The following is a 24,379-nucleotide window of genomic DNA, read 5'->3' as shown; positions in this document are numbered from 1 at the left end:
GGGATCGAGCCCCGCATAGGGCTCCCTGCTCCGCTGGGAGCCTGCTTCTTCCTCTCCCACTCTCCCTTTTTGTGTTGCCTCTCTTGCTGGCTGTCTCTCTCTCCGTCAAATTAATAAAATCTTAAAAAAAAAAAAAAAGAAAAACAACCCCCCCCCGGGGGGGGGCGGGCAAGAGAAGTTAATTCCTCAAAGTCACATAACCTGTAAATGGTAGAGATGGACAGGATTTCAATTCAGGCACTCTTTCTCCACAGTCCAAGGCTATCACTGCTGAGATGGTTGCTCTCCTTATTAGGAACAAAGGAGGTGGTGGTGTGAGGCACTTTTTGGAGGGGGAAGAAGAATTGCTTCCCCATCTTGCCTCCTGTGAGTCATCTCTCTGTTGGATGTCCCATCCACCATGAAGAGGTGACAGGAAGTCTTACAAGTTCTTGATGCAAGGACAGGCGAGGAGACCCAGGAGTCAACAATAGAACTGAATTCAGGGGCTCAGGGATGTTGGCCAAGTCTCATCTTCCTTAAGCCTTGATTTACACATCTGTAAAATAGAGATGATTTTCCCACTGTGCCCACCTCTCCAGGCTGTTTCCAGGATCAAATGAGGAGATGTAGTACCCACATTAGTATCTGTTCTTACGCTCAAGGACTTACACATTATCAGGTGACTTTGAATATAACGGGGGCTGGTCAGGACTGGAGTCTTGACCTATGTGAACTGTTCCACAGTGGGACCATCTGTATCTTGATCATGCATTGAACATTCACTGTACATTTACCAAAACTCTGTCCTTGCCTTCCAGAAGCTTTTGGTCCACCTTCTTCAGACACAGAATTGTAAACATACAGGATAGTACAGTGTGACAGATATTATCCTAGAGATATAAACTAAGCACTGAACAAGTTCAAAGGTCTCTCCCTGGAGAATTCCTGAAAAGGTTTAGAGAGGAGGGGGTATTTGAGCCTGGTCTCAGGGATGAATCAAAGAGAAAATGGTGAAGAACATTCCAAAAAGTACAACGTGTGCAAAGATAAGGGAGAAGTGATGGGAGTTGGGCTGAAGAGGGAGGCTAGACCCAAACGGTTGCCCTAAGGAGTATGGAGCTAGCCTGCAAAGGCTGGGGACCCAAGGAAGGTTTAAGTTCTCTCCATTTGCACTGCTAATACCCAGCCCAGCCCACAGGACTTGCCTGGACCACTGCAGTTAATTTCCTAGCACTCAGCCACACTACCCACCTCACCTCCAGATGCCCTTCACCCTACACACCTAGAGGGAGTAATCTTTTGAAGAGATAAAGTCAAACGTGACCTTCCCGTGAAAAACTTTTTAATAGCCTCCCATTGCACTTAAAATAAAACCCATTCTCCTCCCAGCACTACCACCAGGGCCACCAGGCATGATCTTCCTGCCCTCCTCTTTTTGCCCCTCACTCGCTGTGCTCCAGCCATCCTGGGCTCCTTTGTGTGCTGGGAACCCCCTTAGGGCCTTGTCACTAGCTCTTCCCTCTATCTGGAAAGCACCTCCCTCAGGTCTTCAGAGCTCATTCTCAACCTTCGTTCCTCACAGGCCTTCCCCTGGCTCCCAACCTAAAGTGGGGTTCCCAGCCACATTCTTTTCTATCATTTCTGCCCCCCAGTTCCATCAGGGCAACTGTCATGCTCATCTGGGGGACCATTCCAGGGCAAAGACCACCTCTGAGAGAACTCCCCTCCCCATGCCCTACTTTCTCTCAGTCCTCCTGCTTATTTTGATAGCAATCCCCACAATCTGAAATCCCCTAGATCACTTAGCTATCTGGGGTCAATCTGTATCATTTACCCCTCATAGTATTTAGAGCAGAGTTTGTGCGTGGCAAATGTTGGTTGATTGACTGAGGGAATGAATAATCAGAAAAATTATAAGGTATGGACTGGGGAGGAGAAAGACCAGGAAAAGCAAGCTATGTTGGTGAGACTGCTATGATCATCAAGGCAAAAGAGAGAGGGGACCTCCTGCGGGACAGAGCCAGAACACATCCTCAGGGTGCTGATGTGCTCCAGACAGTTTCAAATTGGAAGCAACAGGTGTTAGTGACCAACTGGATGTGGGGGGTGAGGGAAAGAATGAGACAATGATGACTTCCCAGGGAAGGGACAAAGCAGGAAGAGTTGATTGGGGTTGAGGGAAAGTGGAAATGATGAGTCGGTTTGGACTTCTTGAGTGTAAGGTGTTTGAGGGACGTCCACATGACGGTGTTCAGAAGGAAGTTGGATTGACTTGTCCCAGACAAGAGGCCAGGGCTGGGATCTAGAAGCTGTCACATGGATGGCATCATACAAGCAGAGAATGGATGAGGCCACCCAAGAAGAGTGTGCAGAGAAGGAGGGGGCTAGATGCCCAAACCTAGGGAACGTTAAGCCGAGAGGAACCCGCCAGGCCCAACAGAGGTGGTCAGAAAAGTTAGGTTCCTGGACAGAGGGGAGAAACAAAGCCCAGAGGGCAGGCAGAAAGTTTACACAAAGGGGAAAGCACCAGCCACGTCTGATACTGCAGGAAGCTCTGGCAAGGAAAAAGGAGAAGCCACTGGATTTGGCAACTAACTTCACTGCTGATCCTTCCAGGGTGGGGTCACCTCCGAGGTTGGGGAGGAGGCCGGATTGTTGTGGATCAAGTAGTAAATGGGAGGAGAAGTGACAGAACCAGCCAGTGGAGACAATTCTTAAAATTTTTTCTATAGGGGCCCCTAGGTGGTACAGTCGGTTAAGCAAACAACTCTTGGTTTCGGCTCAGGTCTGGAGTCCTGAGATCAAGCCCTGAGTCAGGCTCCACACTCAGTGTGGAGTCTGCTTAAGACTACATTGCCTTCTCCCCCTGCAGCTCGCTCTCTTTCTAAGCTAAATAAATAAATCTTGGGGCGCCTGGGTGGCTCAGTTGTTAAGCGTCTGCCTTTGGCTCAGGTCATGATCCCAGGGTCCTGGGATCGAGCCCCACATCGGGCTCCTCCTGCTGGGAGCCTGCTTCTTCCTCTCCCACTCCCCTGCTTGTGTTCCCTCTCTCACTGTCTCTCTCTGTCAAATAAATAAATAATAAATAAATCTTTAAATAAATAAAATAAAATAAAATATTTCTATAGAGGAGTGCCCGGCTGGCTCAGTTGGTAACAGTGTGACTCTCAGGGTTGTGAGTTCGGCCCCCATGTTGGGTGTAGAGATTATTTAAAAAAAATTTTTTTTAAACTTAAAGAACACTAATAAAATCTTTAAAACAAGTAAAAAATTTTAAAAAATAAATTTGTTTGACAGAAAGAAGGAACTAAGACATAAAGCAATAAGATGATTAAGAGGAAAGAAAGTCATGTGAAGGTTTTCCTTTTTTTATTTTTTCACTTGTTTTTTCTGTTAATTACACATTCACTATAAAAAATTATAAAGTGCATAAAAGGATGGAGAAGCAGAGGAAAAAAACTAACATATAGGATATTTCCTTTTGATCTTTTTTCTTTTTTTAGATTTTTTTTTTTAATTTTATTTATTTGAGAGAGAGAGAATGAGAGAGCATGGTGGGGGGAGGGTCAGAGGGAGAAGCAGACTTCCTGCTCAGCAGGAAGCCTAATGGGAACTCAGTCCTGGGACTCCAAGATCAGGGGCAGTCCCTTAAAAGCTGAGCCTCCCAGGTGCCCCTGATCTTTTTTCTATGCATTTTTTCCCCTTTACCTGGATGAATTATCTTGAATGTACAATTCTGTGTTACAGTTTTTTCCCCCACTAAACACTGTTTCCTAAGCACTGAAAGGGATTTTTCTTCTCCTTCTCCCTCTTCCTGTTCTTTAATATGAGAGACATTTGAGTGGCCAGTCAGCTTCTGTCCTCCCCTCCCCTTGGGGTCTCTCTGATTTTTGAGCAGACAATTTTGTTTGGGAGATAATTCCTTTCATTGTGGGTGAATAAAAAAAGCTGAACAATAGAAAGATCAAAAATAACTTTAGGGGGCAGCTAGCAGAGTTAGGAGAGGGATGTTCAAGGCACCCAGGCCCCCTTGGGGAGACTGTGCGAGCTGGATGCAGGACTGCAGTGGCTGCAGTCAGTTTGGAAATAGCAGGGGAGAGGGAGGTGGGTGGGGGAATGGGGTCGCTGGGTGATAGGCATGAAGGAGGGCACTTGATGTAATGAGTACTGGGTATTATATGCAACTGATGAATCACTAAACTACCTCGGAAACTAATAATATACTATATGTTAATTAATTAATTGAAATTAAAAGAAATAAAAATAAAGCAAGGGAGCTGAGGAGTGCTGATGCCCTGGCCTGCCAAGGGCCTACTAGCTGCCACAGACTGCTCTAAGCATTTGAGAGCTATACAACCTCCCAGGTCCTTTTATTAGCCCAGTTTAACATGAGAGGTTAAGAACTTGCTCATGTTCACACATCTGTTGGTTGGCTCAGTTGGATTTGAACATAGGCAGTTGGGCTCCAAAGCCCATGCTCTTAATTAATCCCTTCTACTACGGAGCTCCTAATCCTCCCTGCACACAGAATCACTTGAGATTTGACAAAATACCTATACCAGGGCCCCACCCCAGATGAAGTCAGAAGAGATCTCTGAAGATAAGGGCACCTGGGTGGCTCAGTTGGTTCAGCATCTGCCTTCAGCTCACGTCATGATCCTGGAGTCCTGGGATAGAGCCCTGCGCCAAGCCCCTGCTTCTCCCTCTGCCCCTCCCCTTGCTCATGCTCTCTCTCTCAAATAAATAAATAAATAAATAAATAAATAAATAAAATCTTTTTTAAAAAGATCTCTGAAGATAGAGCCCAGACATGAATATTTTCTAAAATGTCCCTAGAAGGGGTGCCTGGGTGACACAGTCAGTTAAGCATTAGACTCAGTTTTGGCTCAGGTCCTGATCTCAGGGTCATGGGATTGAGCCCTGCACCAAGCCCAGCCTTGGGCTCTGCACTCACTGCGGAGTCTGCTTCAGATTCTCTCCCTCTCCCCCTCCCACTGGTACTGTCACTCTCTCTCTCTCTAAAATAAATAAATCAATCTTAAAAAAAAAAAAAGTCCCTAGAAGACTCTAATGGCCAGCCAGGTATAAGAGCCAATCTAATCCTCACTTGTATTAACTTATTTAATTCCCACAAGGTTGGTACAAGTAGAGTTCCCATCCTGCAACTAGGAATACTGAGGCTGCATAGTTGGCAAGTGGAAGAGCCAGAATCAGGTCTCTTTACCTCAGCCTGGGCTATGGCCTAACCATTCTGATTTCCCGAGCCTAGCTGCTCATCAGATTAAAAGGGAAAGAAACAAACATTGCTCGAGACTCTTCTCTGAGTCTGCCACTGTGCTAGGAGCTTTCCTATAGATGACATTCCAGGTAAGGAGTGTTACCCTCATTTTCTAGAAAAGGCAAGACAGGCTCAGTGAAATTAAGTGGTACACTTTGGGTTGCAAGGCTGAGAAGCAGCTGAGCTGCCACTTCCAATGGGTCCATCCAAAGTCTAGACTCTGTCCCAGGACAACATTTCCCCCTTCTATGGTATCACCTCCTGCCTGTGCCAGAGGTTGAAATCAGTGTCACCAGGACCAGGCGTTGAGCAGATCTACTGGGGTTAGACCAGCTGGAGAGTTTGTGCCCTATCTGGAGGGGCCGCAGGTCCTCTACCAGTCTGCCCTGGAGCCAGAATGTGGCCCCATTGTGGCTAGAGCATCCAATTTGGAAGAGGAAGTGGAAATTCTGAGTTTTATTTGATATCTCTGGATTTAATTATTTTTTTTAAAGACTTTATTTGAGAGTGTGAGTGAGAGAGCACAAGTGAGGGGAGAGGCCGAGAGAGAGGAAGAAGCAGGCTCCCAGCTGAGCAGGGAGCCCGACTTGGGGCTCGAACCCAGAACCCCGAGATCATGATCCGAGCCAAAGGCAGACGCTTAACGGACTGAGCCACCCAGGCGCCCCAATATCTCTGGATTTGTAAGTGTCAATAACCAATTTCAAGAAAACAAAACAAAATTCCAAGCATCTTCTGGACTCTACCTTGCCCATCTGTGAAGAAGTGTGGCCTCTGGGTCCCAGGTGGCAGTGTCTGGTTTCTCTTCCCAGGCATCTACTTCCAGCCTGGAACAGTGCCTCCAGCTGCCTGAGCAGCCACTGATTCTGCAAAGTCAGTATGTCCACACTGAATTTGTGATTTCTATCCCCACCTCACCTTAGATCCCCCTCTTCTCCCACTTCTTATCTCCTCCACCTCAGAGAATGAATGGCACCTGCATCACTCAGTCACCTCCCAAAGGCCCTCTAATACTGCCTCCTGTCTGAAGCCTACCTGACACCACCATCACTGCCTCTGCTGCCTTACAGCCAGAGTCTCCTGACTGGTCTCCCCACTTCCAGCCATGCTGCCTCCCAGCCTTCACTGTTACCTCCTCCGGTGGCCTCTCTTATCCTTAGAATTAACCTTGAACTCATCATCTACAAGACCTTACATGAGCTGGCCCTGGGATCTCCTCTTGACTCCTTTTCTGTCGCCCTGCTCCAGCCTCCCTGGCCTTCTCCAAGTTCCTCCAACACATGGATTTCATGACCTCTGCCTGTGCTGTTTCCCCACAGAATCCTGCAGTGTTCTTCTCCCACATCTTCAGCTGGCTCCTTTCCATGCTCCAGGTCTCACCTCAGCTCCTGAGCCAGGCCTGTCTTGTTCTTACTGTCTCCAGTCGCCTTGCTCCCCAGGCACTCTCTCTCACATCTCCTTTATAGCCCCTATTGACACCGGCCACATCTTCTTCCTCATCTGCGTCTACTTCCCTCCCCCTCCCCTACTTCCCCTTCCACTCCATCCCCCTCTCTATCCCTCACCTGCCACTCACACTCATATATACCCTGTAATGGAATCCCCTTGAGGGCAGGGACAAGGTCTGTCGTATTCAACCTCCAGAACAGCCTGGTACCTACAGAGCTCTCAAAAAATATTTGTTTATTAAGGACTGCCCACACTTTTGTGTCTACCTCCCCACCCCCACAACCACCCTACCCACTGCATCACATTCCCAGAAGCCAGAGCCCACTAACAGATGGGGAGTGAATCAGAAAAAGAGACAGAGAGAGATAAGGAGGAAGTTCTGCCAGAAGGTGAAAAAGAAAAAGAAAAAGAAAAATCTGGGTTGACCTAGATTCAGTTACGAATCGCTTACTCCCCCACCCCAGACCCCCCCACCCCTTCATCCACTGTCCACCACCAAGACCAAACCAACAGGCTGGATTTCTGGTTTTGGAATCAGAGAGAACAAGATTCAAGTCGTGCTGGCTCCTTGAACTTGGATCAGTCTCTGTCTCAGCCTCGGTTTCCTCACCTGTAAAAGGGAGATGGTAATGGTACCTCACTCACAGAGGAGTTGTGAAGAGTAAATTAGGTCAAAAAGACTAAGAATAATGTCTGGAATGTATTAAGCACTCAGGAAATACCAGCTGGTATTACTATTAATACTCCAACTGGCACCACCCACCTGCCTTACGGAACTCAGAGCCCAGTCAGCTGCCTCCATTGGCTGCAGGACCTCTCTGGGCCTCAGTCTCCTTAACTGTGATGGGGACCATCAGTAGCTACACTTCCAAGTACATGCTCCATACCGGGCACTTGGCTTACACACTGTTTGGCCGACTAGAGCAAGCTCCCTGAGCGGATGACCAGCTTCCAGCCCCAGTGCTGAAACTTTTTTTTAAAGGCTTTATTTTGTTTTTTTCATAATTAGTCTTTTTTTGAATTTCATTTATGTGTTCTCTTTTTATGGCTCAAACATACAGCATTTTGTTGGTCACAGCAAATGATACAATATCAACATCAGTCTTTAGAAAGCCTTATTTGGGCTTATTTTTATATTTTAAACAAACCCTAACACCATCTCTCTCATAGATCTACCTTTTATTGTATTTATAAGTGTGCTTCCAGTGTACTTTTCTTACATTTACTGAGATATATGTATATCCTTATATGTATGTATATATGAATGGGTGTATGTATGTGTATAAATATATATATCATTTTCTCTGTTTCGCTTGCATAAGTAGTTTTCAGCTTTAAATTTCATTGTTTTCTTTTTCCTATTTTTCCCTACTTAAGATTTTATTTTTAAGTAATCTCTACACCCAGTGTGGGGCTCGAACCTACAACCCCGAGATCAAGAGTCACACGTTCCACCAACTGAGCCAGCCAGGCGCCCTGGTGCTGGAGACATCTTAGGTACACCCAAAACTTTGCTCTTCACCATCTTTTCTTTTCCTTAAATTTTTAAATTTTAATTTATTCATTTTTAATTTGTAAAATTTAGCATTTTAACCATTTCTAAGTGAACACTTCAGTGGTAGTAAGTCCATTCACACTGTTATGCCACCATCACCACCATCCATTTCCAGAACGTTCTCATCATCCTCAGCTGAGACTCTGTGCCCATTAAACAATAACTTCTCATACCCCCCGCTTCAACCCCTAGTAACCACTATCCTACTTTCTGTCTCTGTGAATTTGACAATTAAAATACCTCGAGGAAGTGGAACTACACGATATTTGTCCATGTGAGTCTGGTCTTTTTCACGTAGCATAATGTCTTCAAGGTTCATGCATGTTGTAGCTGGTACCAATACTTCATTGCTTTTAACGGCCAAATGATATTCCATTATGTGGATATTTATTAATTTCATTTATCCATTTATCCTTTGATGGACATTTGGATTGTTTCCACCTTTTGGCTATTGTGAATAATGCTGCCATGAATACGGGTGTACAAATCTATCTTAGAGGAGCGCCTGTGTGGCTCAGTTGTTTAAGCGTCTGCCTTCAGCTCAGGTCATGATCCCGGGGTCCTGGGATCAAGCCCTGCGTCAGGCTCCCTGCTCAATAGGGAGTCTGCTTCTCCCTCTGCCTCTGCTCAGCTCACGCTGTCTCTCGCTCTCCCTCTCTAATAAATAAAACCTCTAAAAACAAACAAACAAAACCCCCACACAATTCTTTCGGGTATATGCCCAGAAGCAGAATTGCGAGATCACATGGCAATTCTATTTTCAGTTTCGTGTGGAATCACTGTACTGTTTTCCACAGCTGCTGTACCATTTTACGTTCCCACCAACAGTGCATTAAAGTTCCAATTTCTCCACATCCTTGCCAACAGTTTTTGTTTTTTTTTTTAAGTTTGTTTATTTAAATAATCTCTACACTGAACATGGGGCTTGAACTCACAACCCTGAGATCGAGAGTTGCACTCTTCCGGAGCCAAACAGGGGCCCTGGCAACATTTTTTTTTTTTTTTAAGATTTTATTTATTTATTCAAAAGAGATAGAGACAGCCAGCGAGAGAGGGAACACAAGGAGGGGGAGTGGGAGAGGAAGAAGCAGGCTCCCAGCGAAGGAGCCTGATGTGGGGCTCAATCCCAGAACACCGGGATCACGCCCTGAGCCGAAGGCAGTCGCTCAACCGCTGTGCCACCCAGGCGCCCCTGCCAACATTTGTTTTTCGTTTGTTCATTTGTTTGTTTTTAATAGCAGCCATCCTGATAGATGCCTACTAAGTGCCAAATCAAAATCATCTTGATTTGCATTTCCCTAATGACTAATGTTGCACATCTTTTCATGTGCTTATTGGCCATTTGTAGATCTTTAGAGAGATGTCTATTTAAGTCCATTGTTGAATTGAGTTTGCTTTTTATTGTTGAGTTATAGGAGTTCTTTATATATTCTGGATGACAGCCCTTATCAGATATGTAATTTGCAAATATTTTCTTCCATTCTGTGGGTTGTTTTTTCACTATCTTGTGAGTGGCCTTCAATGCATAAGTCTCAAAATTTGATGAATTCCAATTTACTTATTTTTTTCTTTTTGTTATCTGTGCTTTTGGTATCATATTTAAGAAATCATTACCAAAGTCAATATCATGAAGCTTTTCCCCTGTTTTCTTCTAAGAGCTTTATGGCTTTAGCCCTTACGTTTAGAATTTTGATACATTTTGAGATATTTTTTGGATGTGGTATAATAGTTCAAATTCATTCTATTGCATGTGAATATCCAGTTTTCCCAGCACCATTGCTGAAAGACTGTTTTTCCCCTACTGAATAGAAAATGGTCTTGGCACTCTTATCAAAAATCATTTGAAAAAAAATCATTTGATACCAGGATTTGATACCAGGACTCTATTCTATTCCATTGGTCGGTATATCTTTCTTTATACCAGTACCACACTGTTTTACTTACTGTAGCTTTGCAGGAAGTTTTGAAATGGAAGCGTAGTCTTCCAACTTTGTTCTTTTATGAGAGTATTTTGGCTACTTGGCGTCTCTGGAGATTCCATCTGAATTTTAGGATGGGTTTTTCTATTTCTGCAAAAAATGTTAGGGTTTTTATAGGGATTGCATTGAATCTGTAGATCAGTTTGACTAATAGTGACATCTTAACAATAATGTTAAGTCTTCCAGTCTATGCACATGGGATGTCTTTCCATTTATGACGTCTTTAATTCCTTTCAGGATGCTTTGTAGTTTGTGTACAAGTTACACTCCTCCTTGTTTAAGTTTTATCTCCTTGGTTAAGTTTATTCCTAAGTATTTTATTCTTTTTGATGTTATTGTAAATGGAATTGTTTTCTTAGTTTCCTTTTTGGATTGTTAGTGTATAGAAACACAATTTTTGTGTGACCATCGTTTCTTATCAGTGGTCACTTATCCCAACATTGTAGATATGGACCAAGGGGAGTCAGGGGACCAGGTTTGGTTGTTTTTGTTTTTTTAAGTAAGCTCTACACTCAGCATGGGGCTTGAACTCATGATCTTGAGATCAAGAGTGGCCTGTTCCACCGACTGAGCCAGCCAGGTATACCCAGGTTTGGTTGGTTTTAAGAGAGGAGCCATGCTTCCATCTCTGCTCACCTGAAGGTCCTCTTCTCCTCTGACAAATTGACACCCTCTTCCCCTCCCCTTAAAATGACAATGCTTCACAGCTTCTCAAAATCCATCTCTCTGGAGGTGCCTGGGTGGCTCAGTCGGCTGGGCATCTAACTCTTGGTTTCCGCTCAGGTCATGATCTTGGGGTCATGGGATTGAACCTTGAATTGGGCTCCATGCTCAGCAGGGAGTGTGTTTGAGATTCTCTCCCTCTCCCCCTACCCCCTGTACTCTCTCTCTCTCAAATAAGTAATTAAAAACTTAAAAAAATAAAATCCATCTCCCAGCCCCAACCCACCTGGAGTAAATCCACCCTAATGGGAGTCTATGACCTGATTAGAGGGAGTTCCATTTTAGTTATAGAAGGTTCTGTGACTTCCTTACAAGCAGTATAAGCTTAGACTACCTGTAAAATGGGAAGACTGATCTTGTCCTACTTAGGAGAATGGATGGGAGCAGACTATCTTGTTTACACCTATATCCTAGGACATAGTAGGTGCTTAATAAAGAGCAGTGACTGTATTTGTATACACACAAGTACTTCATGGATTCTGAAGAGCTCATAAATATATATTGAATGCCTACTAAGTGCCAGGTACTACACCAGACATCAAGAATGCAAGTGGTATACAAGACCCAGACAGGTTCCAAGCCCTCACATAGGTGACATTCTGGCTGGGGAATATAAATATTGAGCAACTAATTTTACATTAATCGTAAATGCATTAATAACAATTGTTATAATGTTCTGCTGAGAAGTACATGGTGCCATGAAAGAGTGTAACAGAGTGTGGGGGAGCTAACCTAGTAAGGGGTGGGGAATCAAGGAAGGCCTCCCTGAGGAAGTGACATTTGACCTGAAGTACAGAAGAGTAAGGAGGAGTCAGCCATGATGGGAAAGGGAAGGAAGGGGAGGACCTGTTGAGAAAGAGCATTTCCAGCTAGAAGAAAAAAATTTCTGGAGGCCCCAAGAAGTAGTGCCTTCAGAGATACACAGAGAAGACCAGTGTGGCTGGAGCCCTGAGAACAAAGAGGGTGGTGAGTCATGGAGACTTACAGGATGTTAAACCAAACTAGTAAGGCGCCGCTGAAGGGTCTTTAATGGCGGGGTGGGGGGTGGGCAGTGACATAATCAGCTAACACACAGAAGCTCGGCATGCAGGAAATCCACTAAGGTCAAGTTTCTAAATTAGAGAACTTACTCCATAAACTGATTACAGATTCTCAGGCTCCTAGCTGGGTATACTCTCCCTCCAGCCCTTGAATTTTTTTTTTTTTAACATCCTTATTCACTTATAATTTACATACCATAAGACCCATCCATTTTAAGTGTACAATTCAAATGATTTAGTAGATTTATAGAGGTGGGCGTCTCTGACCGTAATGTAGTTTTAGGACATTTCCTTCACACCCAGAAAATCCCTCATGCCCATTTGTAGTCAATCCCCACTCCCACCCCCCAGGCAGCCACTAATCTGCTTTCTCTCCCTCTGTATTTGCCTTTTCTGGACATTTTGTATAAAAGGAATCATTTAATATGTAGTCTTCTGTGACTGGCTGCTTTGTGGTCTGATTTTGTCATTGGTTGTATTCCAGTGACTCTGTGTCTCCGTTATTTCTCTAACCTTTTCATGCACTCTGTACTTTCATAGGAAATAGGAAAATATGGGAGCGCCAAGTTGGCTCAGTCAGAAGAGTGTAGGACTCTTGATCTCAGGGTCGTGAGTTTGAGCCCCACGATAAGTATAGAGCCCCATAAGGGTATAAATAAATAAAACTTAAAAAGGGGAAGGAAATAGGAAAATTTGGGTTAACAAAAGGAAAATAAAGTGCTTCACTTTCCCAACAAATCTTTCCTAACAAATTCCACTATAGTTGACATTCTCCTGGAGCATTCTGTGCAGTCAAAGCGCCTGATTCCGGGGTGCCTGGGTGGCTCAGTCGTTAAGCGTCTGCCTTCGCATGGGATCAAGCCCCGCATTGGGCTCCCTGCTCAGCAGGAAACCTGCTTCTCCTTCTCCCACTCCCCCCGCTTGTGTTCCCTCTCTCACTGTCTCTGTCAAATAAATAAATAATCTTAAAAAAAAAAAAAAAAAAGCACCTGATTCCTGTCAGAACAACTGAGCTAACCTCTTGACTCTGCTACTTTCTACCTATGTGATCTGGGCCTCTTAGAGTTTCTGTTTTCTAATCTGTAAAGTGAGCAAAAAAATACTACCAACCTCATTGGTTTATGTTATGAGGAATAGGAGCTAATGCATACTAAGTACTCAGTACAGCGCCTGGCACTAGATAACCACTCCATAGAGGTGAACCATTGTCATAAATGTTCCTATGCAACATTTTATTTTTATTTATTATTATTATTTTTTAAGTAAGCTCTGTGCCCAACATGGTGCTTGAACTCACAGCCCCAAGATGAAGAGACACATGGTCTACCGACTAAGCCAGGTGCCCCTCTATGCAGCATTGTCATGAGTACATCGTATTCCACTTGTGGCTACCCTTTAGTTGGTTTGACTATTGCTCTTGAATATGTAGGCCTGGGCCAGTTAACTACAGCTCCCTGACTGTTGCCTGGGAGTCTAAGAATGGCTTTCACATTTTTAAATGGCTAGTGGGATTTAAAAAAAAAAAAAAATCAAAATAATACTATTTCATGACGTGAAAATTATATGAAATTCAAATTTCAGTGTCTATAAGTAAAACTTTATTGGAACCCAGCTACGCCCTCTTGTTTATATATTGCCTGAAACTGCTTTGCAACAGCAGAGTTGAGTGGTAAGCAGAGACCGTATGACCACAAAACCTAAAAATACTCACCGTCTGGCCTCTTTACAGAAGAAGTTGGCTGATACATGCTGTAGGTAACTCTTCATTTCTTACGCTTTATAAAAAATATTGGAAGGAACATTCAAGGCCCGTGAGACCAGGCTTCAGTGGTCTCTTCAGGCTTCCCTGTGTGCTGCCACCAGCTGGTTTCATTCTGGCCGTTCTGGTCTTTCAGCTCTGGGATTGCCACACATTGGCTCCACCCTCAAGGCTTTGCCTCTACTTAAACCTCTACTGGTGGTCTTCTATTTCTTCTTCAGGTTTCAGCTTTAAAGTCTTTGCTTTAGGAAAGCTTTCCCAGATCTCCCCCCCTCCCAGCCAAATTCAGCATAGTACTCAGTTTTCTATTCTCTCCCCTCACTAAGCCTTGTGAAGTCACGCACTGGGTCTATCACTACTACAGCTGACCCTTGAACGATGCAGAGGTTAGAGGTGCCAACCCCCCGTTGCCCTGCTGTAAAAAACGCCATAAAAAATACCCTATAGGGCGCCTGGGTGGCTCAGTTGGTTGAGCATCAGACTCTTGCTTTCAGCTCAGGTTATGGTCTCAGAGTTGTGGGATAGAGCCCCATGTCAAGGCCCAGTTGAGCTCCACGGTCAGCGCAGAGTCTGCTTATCCCTCTCCCTCCCCCTCTGGCCCTCATCTTGCTCTGCTCACATCCACTCCCTCTCTTTCTCTCTCTCTAAAATAAGTAAGTCTTGGGGCGCCTGGGTGGCTCAGTTGGTTAAGCATCTGCCTTCAGCTCATGTCACGATCCCAGGATCCTGGGATGGAGCCCTGCTTTCGGCTCCCTGCTTAGCAGGGAGTCTGCTTCTGCTTTTCCCTCTCCCTCTGCCCCTCGTCTCGCTCGTGCTCTCTCTCTCAAAAAAACAAAATCTTTAAAAGATAAAAAATAAATGTTTAAAAAATCCCAATATAACTCCCCACTGAGTATAACTTTTGACTCCCCCAAAGCTTCCTTATGTTGACTAGAAGCCTGATAACATAAACAGTTAAACACATGTTTTTTGTATTATGTGTATTATATACTGCAGTCTTATAATAAAGTTAAACTAGAAAATAAAAAATGGTATTAAGAAAATCATCAGGGAGGGGCACCTGGCTGGCTCAGTCAGTAGAGCATGCAACTCTTGATCTTGGGTCATAAGTTTAAGACCCACCTTGGGCATTGGGCTTATTTTTAAAAAAATCATAAAACAGAAAATACATTTACAGTACCATAAGAGTGGACCTGTGCAGTTCAAAACCCTGTTGTTCAAGGGTCAACTGTATATTGAGCAGTCGTATACATTTGTTGTTAGAATGAATGAACCCTTTGGTAAATCTTTCTTTCTTTTTTAAGTTTTTATTTCTTTTTTTCAATAATCTCCATGCCCAAGGTGGGGCTCCAACTCACCACTGGGAGATCTAGACTAGAGTCACATGCTCTTCTGACTGAGCCAGCCAGGCACGCCTAAATCTCCTCTTAAACATAATTTTACATGAGGATACATTCTTGGGAGATGAATTTTTTGAAGGTTTTAGATTATTATGTCTGTGCTGAATGGTTATCCAGAAAGGTTGCTGGTATCCATCAGTAAGAAAGTGCTAACTGGTATTTTTAACTATTGCTTCTGTTTTTAAAGGACAAAAACTATAGAAAGAATATTAACACAGCTTTAGAAAGGGATATATAGGGACCCCTGGGTGGCTCAGTCCGTTAAGCGTCTGCCTTTGGCTCAGGTCATGATCCCAGAGTCCTGGGATAGAGTCCCACATCAGGCTCCTTGCTCAGAAGGGAGCCTGCTTCTCCCTCTGCCTGCTGCTCCCCCTGATTGTGATATCACAAATAAATAAATCTTTAAAAAAATAATAAAGTGCCATCTTTGTGTGTGAGATAATGACCTTCCGACTTTTTTTTTTTTTTTTTTTTTTTTTTTAAGAAAGGGATATACAGGGGCGCCTGGGTGGCACAGCGGTTAAGCGTCTGCCTTCAGCTCAGGGCGTGATCCTGGCGTTATGGGATCGAGTCCCACATCAGGCTCTTCCGCTATGAGCCTGCTTCGTCCTCTCCCACTGCCCCTGCTTGTGTTCCCTCTCTCGCTGGCTGTCTCTCTCTGTCAAATAAATAAATAAATAAATCTTAAAAAAAAAAAGAAAGAAAAGAAAAAAGAAAGGGATATATAGGGAGCCTGGGTGGCTCACATGGTTGAGCGACTGCCTTCAGCTCACGTCATGATCTCCAGGTCCTGGCTGGGTTCAAGCCCTGCATGGTACTCCCTGCTCAGTGGGGAGTCTGCTTCTCCTTCTCCACTCACTCGTTCTCTCTCTCAAATGAATAAAATCTTAAAAAGAATAAAAGAAAGGGATATATATATGCCTGGTTAGAGAGAAAGAATTTTTACAAAATCAAAGTTATGCATGATAATTCAATCACCCCTGCGAGGAGTCCGGATATTCCCACTGGGGGCATAATTCAGAGTGCCTTGAGTAAACACAACTTACTTTCCTTAAACCTTAATTCCCTAACCTGTGAAACGGAAAAATAGCTGTTCTTCCTACGTCAACAATCACCTGCTCCTATGTGAAATCAATCTTTCCATAAACACGCAGTTGTGAAAAACCAGTTAGGACCCACGATTCTTTACTCTTTATTTATAAAGAGTTGATTTACCTTACTTAGGCCAACTCATTATTAAGCGTTTCTCGGAGGCTTAAAGCTTTATTACCTCAACTAAATTTAACCATAATACCCTACCACACTCAATTGAAAATCGGACACTTAAGTATTTCAATTCAACTGCATTGGTTCTCTGAGCATTAACGACAGCTCTACGTTTTAAAGTTATACTCAGGAACTTCTTTTAATCACTCAGAGCAAGGGCGCCGGGACCAACGATCACCAGCTGCCCAGGTACCAAAAAATTATGCTTCCGAAATCTCTTGATGTCGATTCCGCACGAAGAGCAATGGAGCTGCCCTACGTGTGCCACTCACGACAGAAGCCCTTTTTGCCTGAACAGGAACAAAAACAGGGTGGCAGCGCTGGCGAATCCCTCTTTCGATAAAGGTGAAAACAAAGTGTAAGCAATTTCTTATTCCGTGTTCCTCAAGTTGAAGGGGGAACTGCAAGACATGCTAAGCCGTAAAGCAATATTCACAAGAAGACTTTTATGGTTTGTCTTTTCGATTTTTATATGGAAATAAAGGCAAGGAAGTATATGGATATGCAAATATGCGCGGTGCTTGCTGGGAAGGGGCCGGCGGGCGCAGAGGGAGTGGCAAGGAAGGGCGGTTGAGGGAGCGAGCCGAGAGGCTGTCACCAGCTGCAGCGGGCGTCGGGTCGCACCTGTTGTACATTACGCGGGATACCCGCTTCTCCGCGGCTATTGGTACCTATCTGGGGAAGACACGAATCCCAACCTATTAAAATTGAAAATGCACAAACTTGTGCCACCCCTGGCCATCTACCCTGAAGCGGCCCCAGCATGGGAGAATTGGAGGCACAGGGAGAGAAAGACTGGGAGCAATCTAATCTGCTAATGGATTAGCAGAACGTAGTGTGTTCATAAGTGGAATGAACGCTGTCTGCTGCGCTGCCACGGAGTGAATGAAACACCAAAAAGCACTGAGTGATAATAGTTGCAGAATAAGGTACAGCATGACCACCATTAACATGAAGGGGAAAAAAGCAATACTAAATTTGGGTTGGTTAAAGTAGATCTTTATCAACAGATATAAAAAAAATTGAAGGTGTTGAATAGGGTACCACATATCATTAATGTAATAAAGAACATACATGTGTGCACATAAAACCCAGTGCTATATATTTTCTAATGTCACATACTTTTAAAAAAGATTTGCAAGAACACATCAATGAGTACCTCCGGGAAGGAGGGAAGGATGGGGGCCATGACACACAAGACATCAGACTTACCTGTAACATTGTAATTATTTTAAAAAGCATAATGGGCTATCTTATTATTATGGAATTTTATTACTTGTGTAATTGAAAATTTTTAACTTGTCCTTGCTTTCTGTATTTTCTCTGTTTCATTATTTTTTTTTAAAGATTGTAAGTAATCGCTACACCTAATGTGTGGCTGGAATTCACAATCCTGAGATCAAAAGTCACATGCTCTCCTGACTAAGCCCATCAGGTGCCCCCTATATTTCATTTTTTTAAAGTCAGGTTTGTTGATATGTAGTAAGTTTGCCTTTTTTATCATATGGTTTAACAAATTCATATAGACATGTATCTGCTACCACAATCAATCAAACATCAAACATTTCTATCACCCCCCAAAGCTCCTTTTTTTAAAACAAAAAATATAGACTGTCAGACATTTTACTTTCTTTAATGTATTTTGATAATACATAGAGGTACCTGACCTCTACAAAGTAGAAGCTGCAAGAGAAGGGATTCACATAAACAGCTCTTACACTATAATACGATGCACACTTATAGTATAAACTGGTGGGAAGCCTAGATGTGGGCACGGACAGTTGTTTGTTGGGGGCTCCTCCTATAATCCACCAGTCATCTCTTCAAAACAAATCATTATTTCACTCCTATTCAACACTCCAATGCCTTCCCATTGAGCAATAAATAAACCCCATGTCCTCACCCATAGCCTACAAGGTCCAGCCTGAGCTAAACCCTGCCTGCCTCTCCAAACTGCTTACCTGTCACTCTCCCTATTACCTATTAAGCTCCAGTCACCTTGACCATCTTGGTCCTTGCATAAGGTTTCCTAGCTTTTCCTAGCCCTCCATCACCCAGCTAGATAAATCTGGTATGTATGTATGTATGTATGTATGTATGTATTTTATTCTGGTATTCTCTCTCCTTACACTTTTGTGTACTTTCTGATGGTCTGTTTTCCCGCTCCAGATTTTAAGGACAAAGGTATTTATTGCCTGTGGTATCTACTAGTACATACCCAGCACCCAGCAAAAGGCTTGGCACACAAGGAGCGCTATTTGTTGAATGCATGAATGTATATTTAAACTGGTCTTAAAAAGATGGAATGGGGGGGGAGGAAGGTGTGCCAGATCCTTAGGACAATGAAGAGAGCAGTTATCAGGGAAATTAGGCTAAGACTGACTGAAGCCTAATGGTGAAGGAGCCTTGAATCTAAGAATTCGGATCTGGTGGCAGTGTAGATGGTGACTGGGAGTTTGGTGGGAGGAGGGCTGTAGATATAAAGACAAGGAGGGCACTGGGGCACCTGGCTGGCTCAGTCGAAGAGCATGCGACTCTTGATTTCAGGGTTGGGTTTGAGCCCCATGTTGGATGTAGAGATTACTAAAAAAAAATTAGCTTAAAAAAAAAAAAAGACAAGAAGGTCAGGTTATTGCACCAACACAGGTGGGAGACACCTCCTCCTGATTCCTGCGGGCAGTTACCATGGCTCACTTTGGGCTGTCACAACCCTTTGTACATTCCCGCCACATTGGCTAAGACTGGGTCTTACATGCCTATCACCTGACATAGAGTAAAAAAATTAAGTTATCCCAAAGCGTTTGATGGAAAAACCAAAACCATCAGTTTAATGGTTACATACAGAACAGTATTAGACTTTACAGTGAGACTTCTGAGTTCAAGCTAAGAATGCGCTTATTAGCTAGAACCTTACTTCATCTCTCAGGGGCTTTCTTTAAAAGATTAAATAATATATCGGAGTTAAGGGGTTTAGCAAAATCCCTGTATGACAGTAAACGCTCATTTGGTATTGCCAATCCACAGGTACGAACGGTCTCTCGTCTCCAGGTTCTTGTGTTGCCAACTCCCTTGTTAGAGTTCAACAGAATTACCTACTGGGTGCTGCGGTCCCAGATGCGTTTCTCAGTCCCGGTATCAAGATGAAGGCACCAACTAAAAATGGCGACCTTTAAACGATCCGAGGGCGTCAATTACTGGTAGTGCTAGCGGTAAATACGACAGGCGGAGACGGAAAGAAACAGCAAGAGCAGGCCTCACAACACCTGGGTAGAAGTCGGAATGCTCGCCCACGGTGCCAGTCAACCACAAGCAAGAAAAAGCACAACGGCCGGAACGGAGAAACAGTCTAGGACCTCCCCCCAGACCACGTGTCAGAGGGCAGCCTGCGCCTGCGCAAGCTAGGCGCGCGCCCGCCGGCCGGAAGAGCCGCGCGTTTCCGGGTTGGAGGCGGGGAGCGGTGCCGGAAGTACTCGGGGAGGGCCGAGCAGTCGGACCGGCTGCTGAGACGAACGCTTCACTGGGGCAGTCTCCGCATATCATGGGGAGATAGACGCTGCTGCCTGTGAGTCTTGGGCCCTGGCAGTTGAGGAAGAAGAGCGGGAGGAGGGAGTCAGGACCCAGACCCACAGTGGGTCAGTGTTTGAAGAACTAGGTTGTGGAAGAGACCGGGTTGTGCGAGGAATCAGACTGTTGGGACGGGACTGAGGGGATCGGGGCTCGGAGAAGAGCGGCTGTGGGGACCCGGGCTGTAGACGGGACTTAGGGAACGGGGACGGATGTGAGTTCTCCGGCACCTGAGGGAAAGCGGTGTGAGAGGGACAGGATTGTGAAGACCCGTGCTCCTAAGAGGAGAGGGTCGAAACGGAAAGGGGCGTGAAGACACGGGCTTCCCGAAAGGTAAAAGCGGAGCTGTGAGGACTTGAAGGGCTCCTAAGAGACAGAAGCGGGACAGTGAAGATCCAGGCTACTAAGGAGTCAGAAACAGGGCAACGAAGACTTGGGTTCCTGAGGGGCAGGAGCACTCAGAGAACACTTGGGTTTGGAAGGAACAGCAGCGGGCAATGAAGACAGGCTTCTGTGGGGACGGGATCGGGGCTTGGAGACTCCGAAGTACCTGAGGGAACAGGGCTGTGAGGACCCGAGCTCCCCAAAGCGGAGATTATAAGGGGACACGGCTGCGATATCAGACTCCAAGGGAAAGGGAGAGAGTTTGGAAAAGATCTAGTGATCTATTTTTTCTCATATACTCTGAATCCAGAGTGGTAAAGGATGTATTCAAGGGAAGAAGACCCTTCCTTCGCGCTGCCTGCTTGGCTTTTGGCAGGCTTTTCTTGTGTCAGATACTTTATCTAGGAAAGCCCCATGCAAGCACCTTCGTTTTCTGCTTCATTCTTACGAAGCTCTGATGTGAAGTCGAAGCCGTTTGAACTCAGTTATATGCTTGATAAGTGCTTTAAATACCATTCCACTCGATCCTGATTGAGCACAGATCTCTGCATCTGAAATCAAAAGATGTTAGAGATAGGAGGACGGGATGGCCCAGAAAGATAATCTTTCTTAAACTCCTGTTTTATATGTAAAGAGGCTAAGGTCCAAAGAAGGTATAGGATCACAGTGAGGTAATGATTGATTAGATCATAATTTTGGTATAGTACCCTGCTGTGCCTAGCAAATAGGAGATACTTGGCTAATATCCTTGAAAACATGCTTCTAGAATTTTTAACCTCAAACTCAAGAGGGAAATTTTTAAAAAATTTAGTACTTTATTTTGAGGCTTGTTACTGTATTGACATCAATACAGTGAATGTCACTAAACCAGTTAGGGAACCTTTAAACGAAGCCACCTCTGCCCCAAAAATATGGTAAGCAGTTTAGACAGTTGCAGATAACTAAGTTGTATCCTGTATTTTTAGTATAGGCGTTTACCGGAGATGGCTGCTTTTATTTTATTTTATTTTCTATTTTTTAAAAGATTTGTTTATTTATTTGAGAGAGAGAGAGAGAGCGTGCACAAGCAGGGGGAGTGGCAGAGGGAGCAGGACTGAACAAGGAGCCCAGCTCCAGCTCCATCCCAGGACCGACGGGCTCTATCCCAGGACCCTGGGATCATGACCTGAGCTGAAGGCAGACGCTTTAACCGACTGAGCCACCCAGGTGCCCCAGATGGCTGCTTTTAGATAAGAATGTCAAGGGTACTTCAATAATATCTTTTACTGAAACCTACTCAGATTAATCAGGCAGCATCATAAGCACTTTCAAATATTAAATCATTTAATTATCACTTACATCCCACAAGTCAGATATTGTTAGTCCCATTGTATAGATAAGGAAACTGGTTCAGAGGTTAAGTACCTTGCCTGAAAACATGGTACTAAAATCATGTTATGTGTGACTTTCTTCTACTTTTCTAAGTGAATTCCTCTCCATATATCACTTTGCCCATCAACAAAATAGAAATAACACTTATACAAAACATATCATTGAATGAAAGCACCCCCCTCCTTAAGACGTCTCTTTATGTCAAGTACTTGTTAGGGTACTTATATAGTGTAGTATTTGAGGAGAACTAAATTTCTCTGTTTTTAAATAACAGTAGATATATAAGATAGGAAAATGGGACCTGAATAGAACTTTTCCTCACAATTGACTAAGATATATTTAATTTTAAATTTAGGAGGCCAAGAAAGACCAACTTAAAGAAAAAGGACCTAAATTGGATTAACTTTACAATTAATTGTAACATGAACTAGATGATCAGGGAAAGTGGGCTAACCAGTTGAAACTACTATTTTTTCCCCAAAGGGTTAGCTTATACTATTTGCGAGTGCCTCTACTGTTTGCAAGTGATCAAAACTTACACCAAATTATGAAATAAAGCATGCCCATGCCACCATTTCAAAGTCCTTGATGGTTTAATTAATGATAACTTATTCCTGAGTTAACATCCCCATAAACATTTGCAAAATGTACTTATTTCACTCATTTGTGGCTCTAGCATTGAGTTATTAGAATAATATCTCAGAGTACCTGATCAGAAAATCATTGTGTTAGAGCAGATATGAACATGGAACATATTACTTTTGGCCTGTAGTCTTCATGGAAAGCCCGGAAATACTTTGGAGACAACATTTTAGCAGTGTTTAGAGTTTGTACTGTGAAACAGGTATGCTGGATGCAGAAGACAAACTGAAATCAGTACACATGGACTTAATCTAAAATCTTACACTATTTCTTAGAGCTGGAAGGGACTTTAAAGTCTGTCTGATCCTACTCTTAATTACAGATGTAGAAACTGGTCAGAGGAGGCTCACGTAACTCAGTGGCAGAAGTAGGAGGATACCCAACACTCCAGACTTCAGTCTTCCCTGTGCCATAGTACCCGCATCAGTCTCCTGTTGACCATTTACCACTACCATTTTTTTTCAGTTACTATTTTTTTTAATGTCTTGAGTCATAAAAATGATTATAGGATGGCACCAACACATGCTTCAACGGGGAAACCTTTTAGTTTTAATACACTGATTTTTATTTTTATTTATTTTTATTTAAAAATTTTTATAATTTTATCAGATTTAGAAGATGAGAGCACATATATTATATTATATTAGCAAACACATTTATTTGTACTTTCTTGTGCCAGGCACTCTTCTAAGTGCTTTAGATACATAAACTCAATGTATTGTCACAACAATCCCATGAGATACACTTTATGATTAACTCAATTTTCCAGATGAGGAAATTGAGGCATAAAGAGATTAGATAACTTGCTCAGGGACATAAAGCTAATTGATAAGTGGAGAGTTGGTACTTGAACCCAGACACTGCCACCAGAGCCCATGCCCTCAACCACTGTACTGTACTGCCTTTTTTTTTTTTTTAAGATTTTATTTATTTATTTGACAGAGAGAGACAGCCAGCAAGAGAGGGAAACAAGCAGGGGGAGTGGGAGAGGAAGAAGCAGGCTCCCAGCGGAGGAGCCTGATAGGGGGCTCGATCCCAGAACGCGGGGATCACGCCCTGAGCCGAAGGCAGACGCTTAACGACTGCGCCACCCAGGCGCCCCTGTGCTGCCTTTCTGTTAAGTCAAAACCACCTAAATAGGACCAAACTAGTCAAAAACCTAGTGGGAAAAAAATTCCATGTTTCTGTTGTTCTCAGGTCTTACAGAATGCAATTAATTGATTCTTTCTGTTTTTTTTAGGCTGGGAAATATGAGTTCATTTAGATACATCTAGAAGCCAGTGAGGAGAAAAACAGGTAGAAAACCCAGTCATTAAGTTAAGTCATTCACCATAGTGATAGGGCTTTTATGCCATCAGCCTGGCAGTCTCCCTCACTCCAGTATTTTGTTTAAATAATTCCTAAACATTCCGGAAGTGAAAGGGTTTTATTTTTATTTTTTAAAGATTTTATTTATTTATTCATGAGAGAGAGAGGCAGAGGGAGAAGCAGGCTTCCTGCGGAGCCTCACATGGGATCCCAGGATCCTGGGATCATGACCTGAGCCGAAGGCAGACGCTTAACCAACTGAGCCACCCAGGTGCCCCAAAAGTGAAAGGGTTTTAAAGACAATCTGGTCTTCTACTTCCCTATTCTTTTCACTTAAAAAAAAAAATCTTGGAGAGGGGGATCTGTGGGGCACTTGGCTGGCTCAGTCGGAAGAGCAGGCGACTCGATCTCGGGTTTGTAAGTTCGAGTCCCACCCCAACATTGGGTATAGCGTATACTTAGAAATAAAATCTTTAAAAAAAAAATCTGTTAATGGAACAGATGTCTAGAAAAGGCCACAGTCTTATAACTACTACAAGGTATCCCCCTATCTCCTACCCTCTGAAAAATCATATTCTCTTAATACAGTAATAGGGTTGCAACTGGATTTCTGTTTGAGGTACAAGCTGTTAAAAGGAAGAGAAGTTAAGGCTTTTTATCCTCAGCCTATCAACCAGAG

General features: G+C 43.7%; 1 protein-coding gene, 1 long non-coding RNA gene and 1 other non-coding gene across 5 annotated transcripts in view; 1 reads left to right on the top strand and 2 right to left on the bottom strand.

The window, feature by feature from the left end:
- Positions 1 to 172: 172 nt before the first annotated feature.
- On the bottom strand, positions 173 to 19,789 carry LOC130542263 (uncharacterized). The gene is made up of 6 exons (XR_008956707.1): positions 19,528 to 19,789; positions 13,718 to 16,051; positions 10,209 to 10,333; positions 6,849 to 7,319; positions 6,007 to 6,126; positions 173 to 538 (listed from the first exon to the last, which is right to left on the bottom strand). It is a non-coding gene; the product is annotated as an uncharacterized LOC130542263 (long non-coding RNA).
- On the bottom strand, positions 16,586 to 16,719 carry LOC113268644 (U11 spliceosomal RNA). Its single transcript, XR_003321179.1, has one exon. It is a non-coding gene; the product is annotated as a U11 spliceosomal RNA (small nuclear RNA).
- A 98-nt stretch (positions 19,790 to 19,887) lies between the features above and the next one.
- The window catches only part of TAF12 (TATA-box binding protein associated factor 12), a 30,924-nt gene continuing 26,432 nt past the window's right edge, over positions 19,888 to 24,379 (top strand). Inside the window, exon 1 of one of the 3 annotated variants that reach the window (XM_044390520.3) lies at positions 19,888 to 19,993. The gene's annotated coding sequence lies outside the window, so the exon portion shown is untranslated. The remainder of the gene's footprint in view (positions 19,994 to 24,379) is intronic. The other 2 variants (XM_044390519.3, XM_044390522.3) reach the window with 2 other exon arrangements.

This window comes from Ursus arctos, unplaced genomic scaffold, assembly GCF_023065955.2.
Source record: "Ursus arctos isolate Adak ecotype North America unplaced genomic scaffold, UrsArc2.0 scaffold_32, whole genome shotgun sequence".
Lineage (NCBI taxonomy): Eukaryota > Metazoa > Chordata > Mammalia > Carnivora > Ursidae > Ursus > Ursus arctos.
This window is presented reverse-complemented; position numbering and strand designations above follow the sequence as displayed.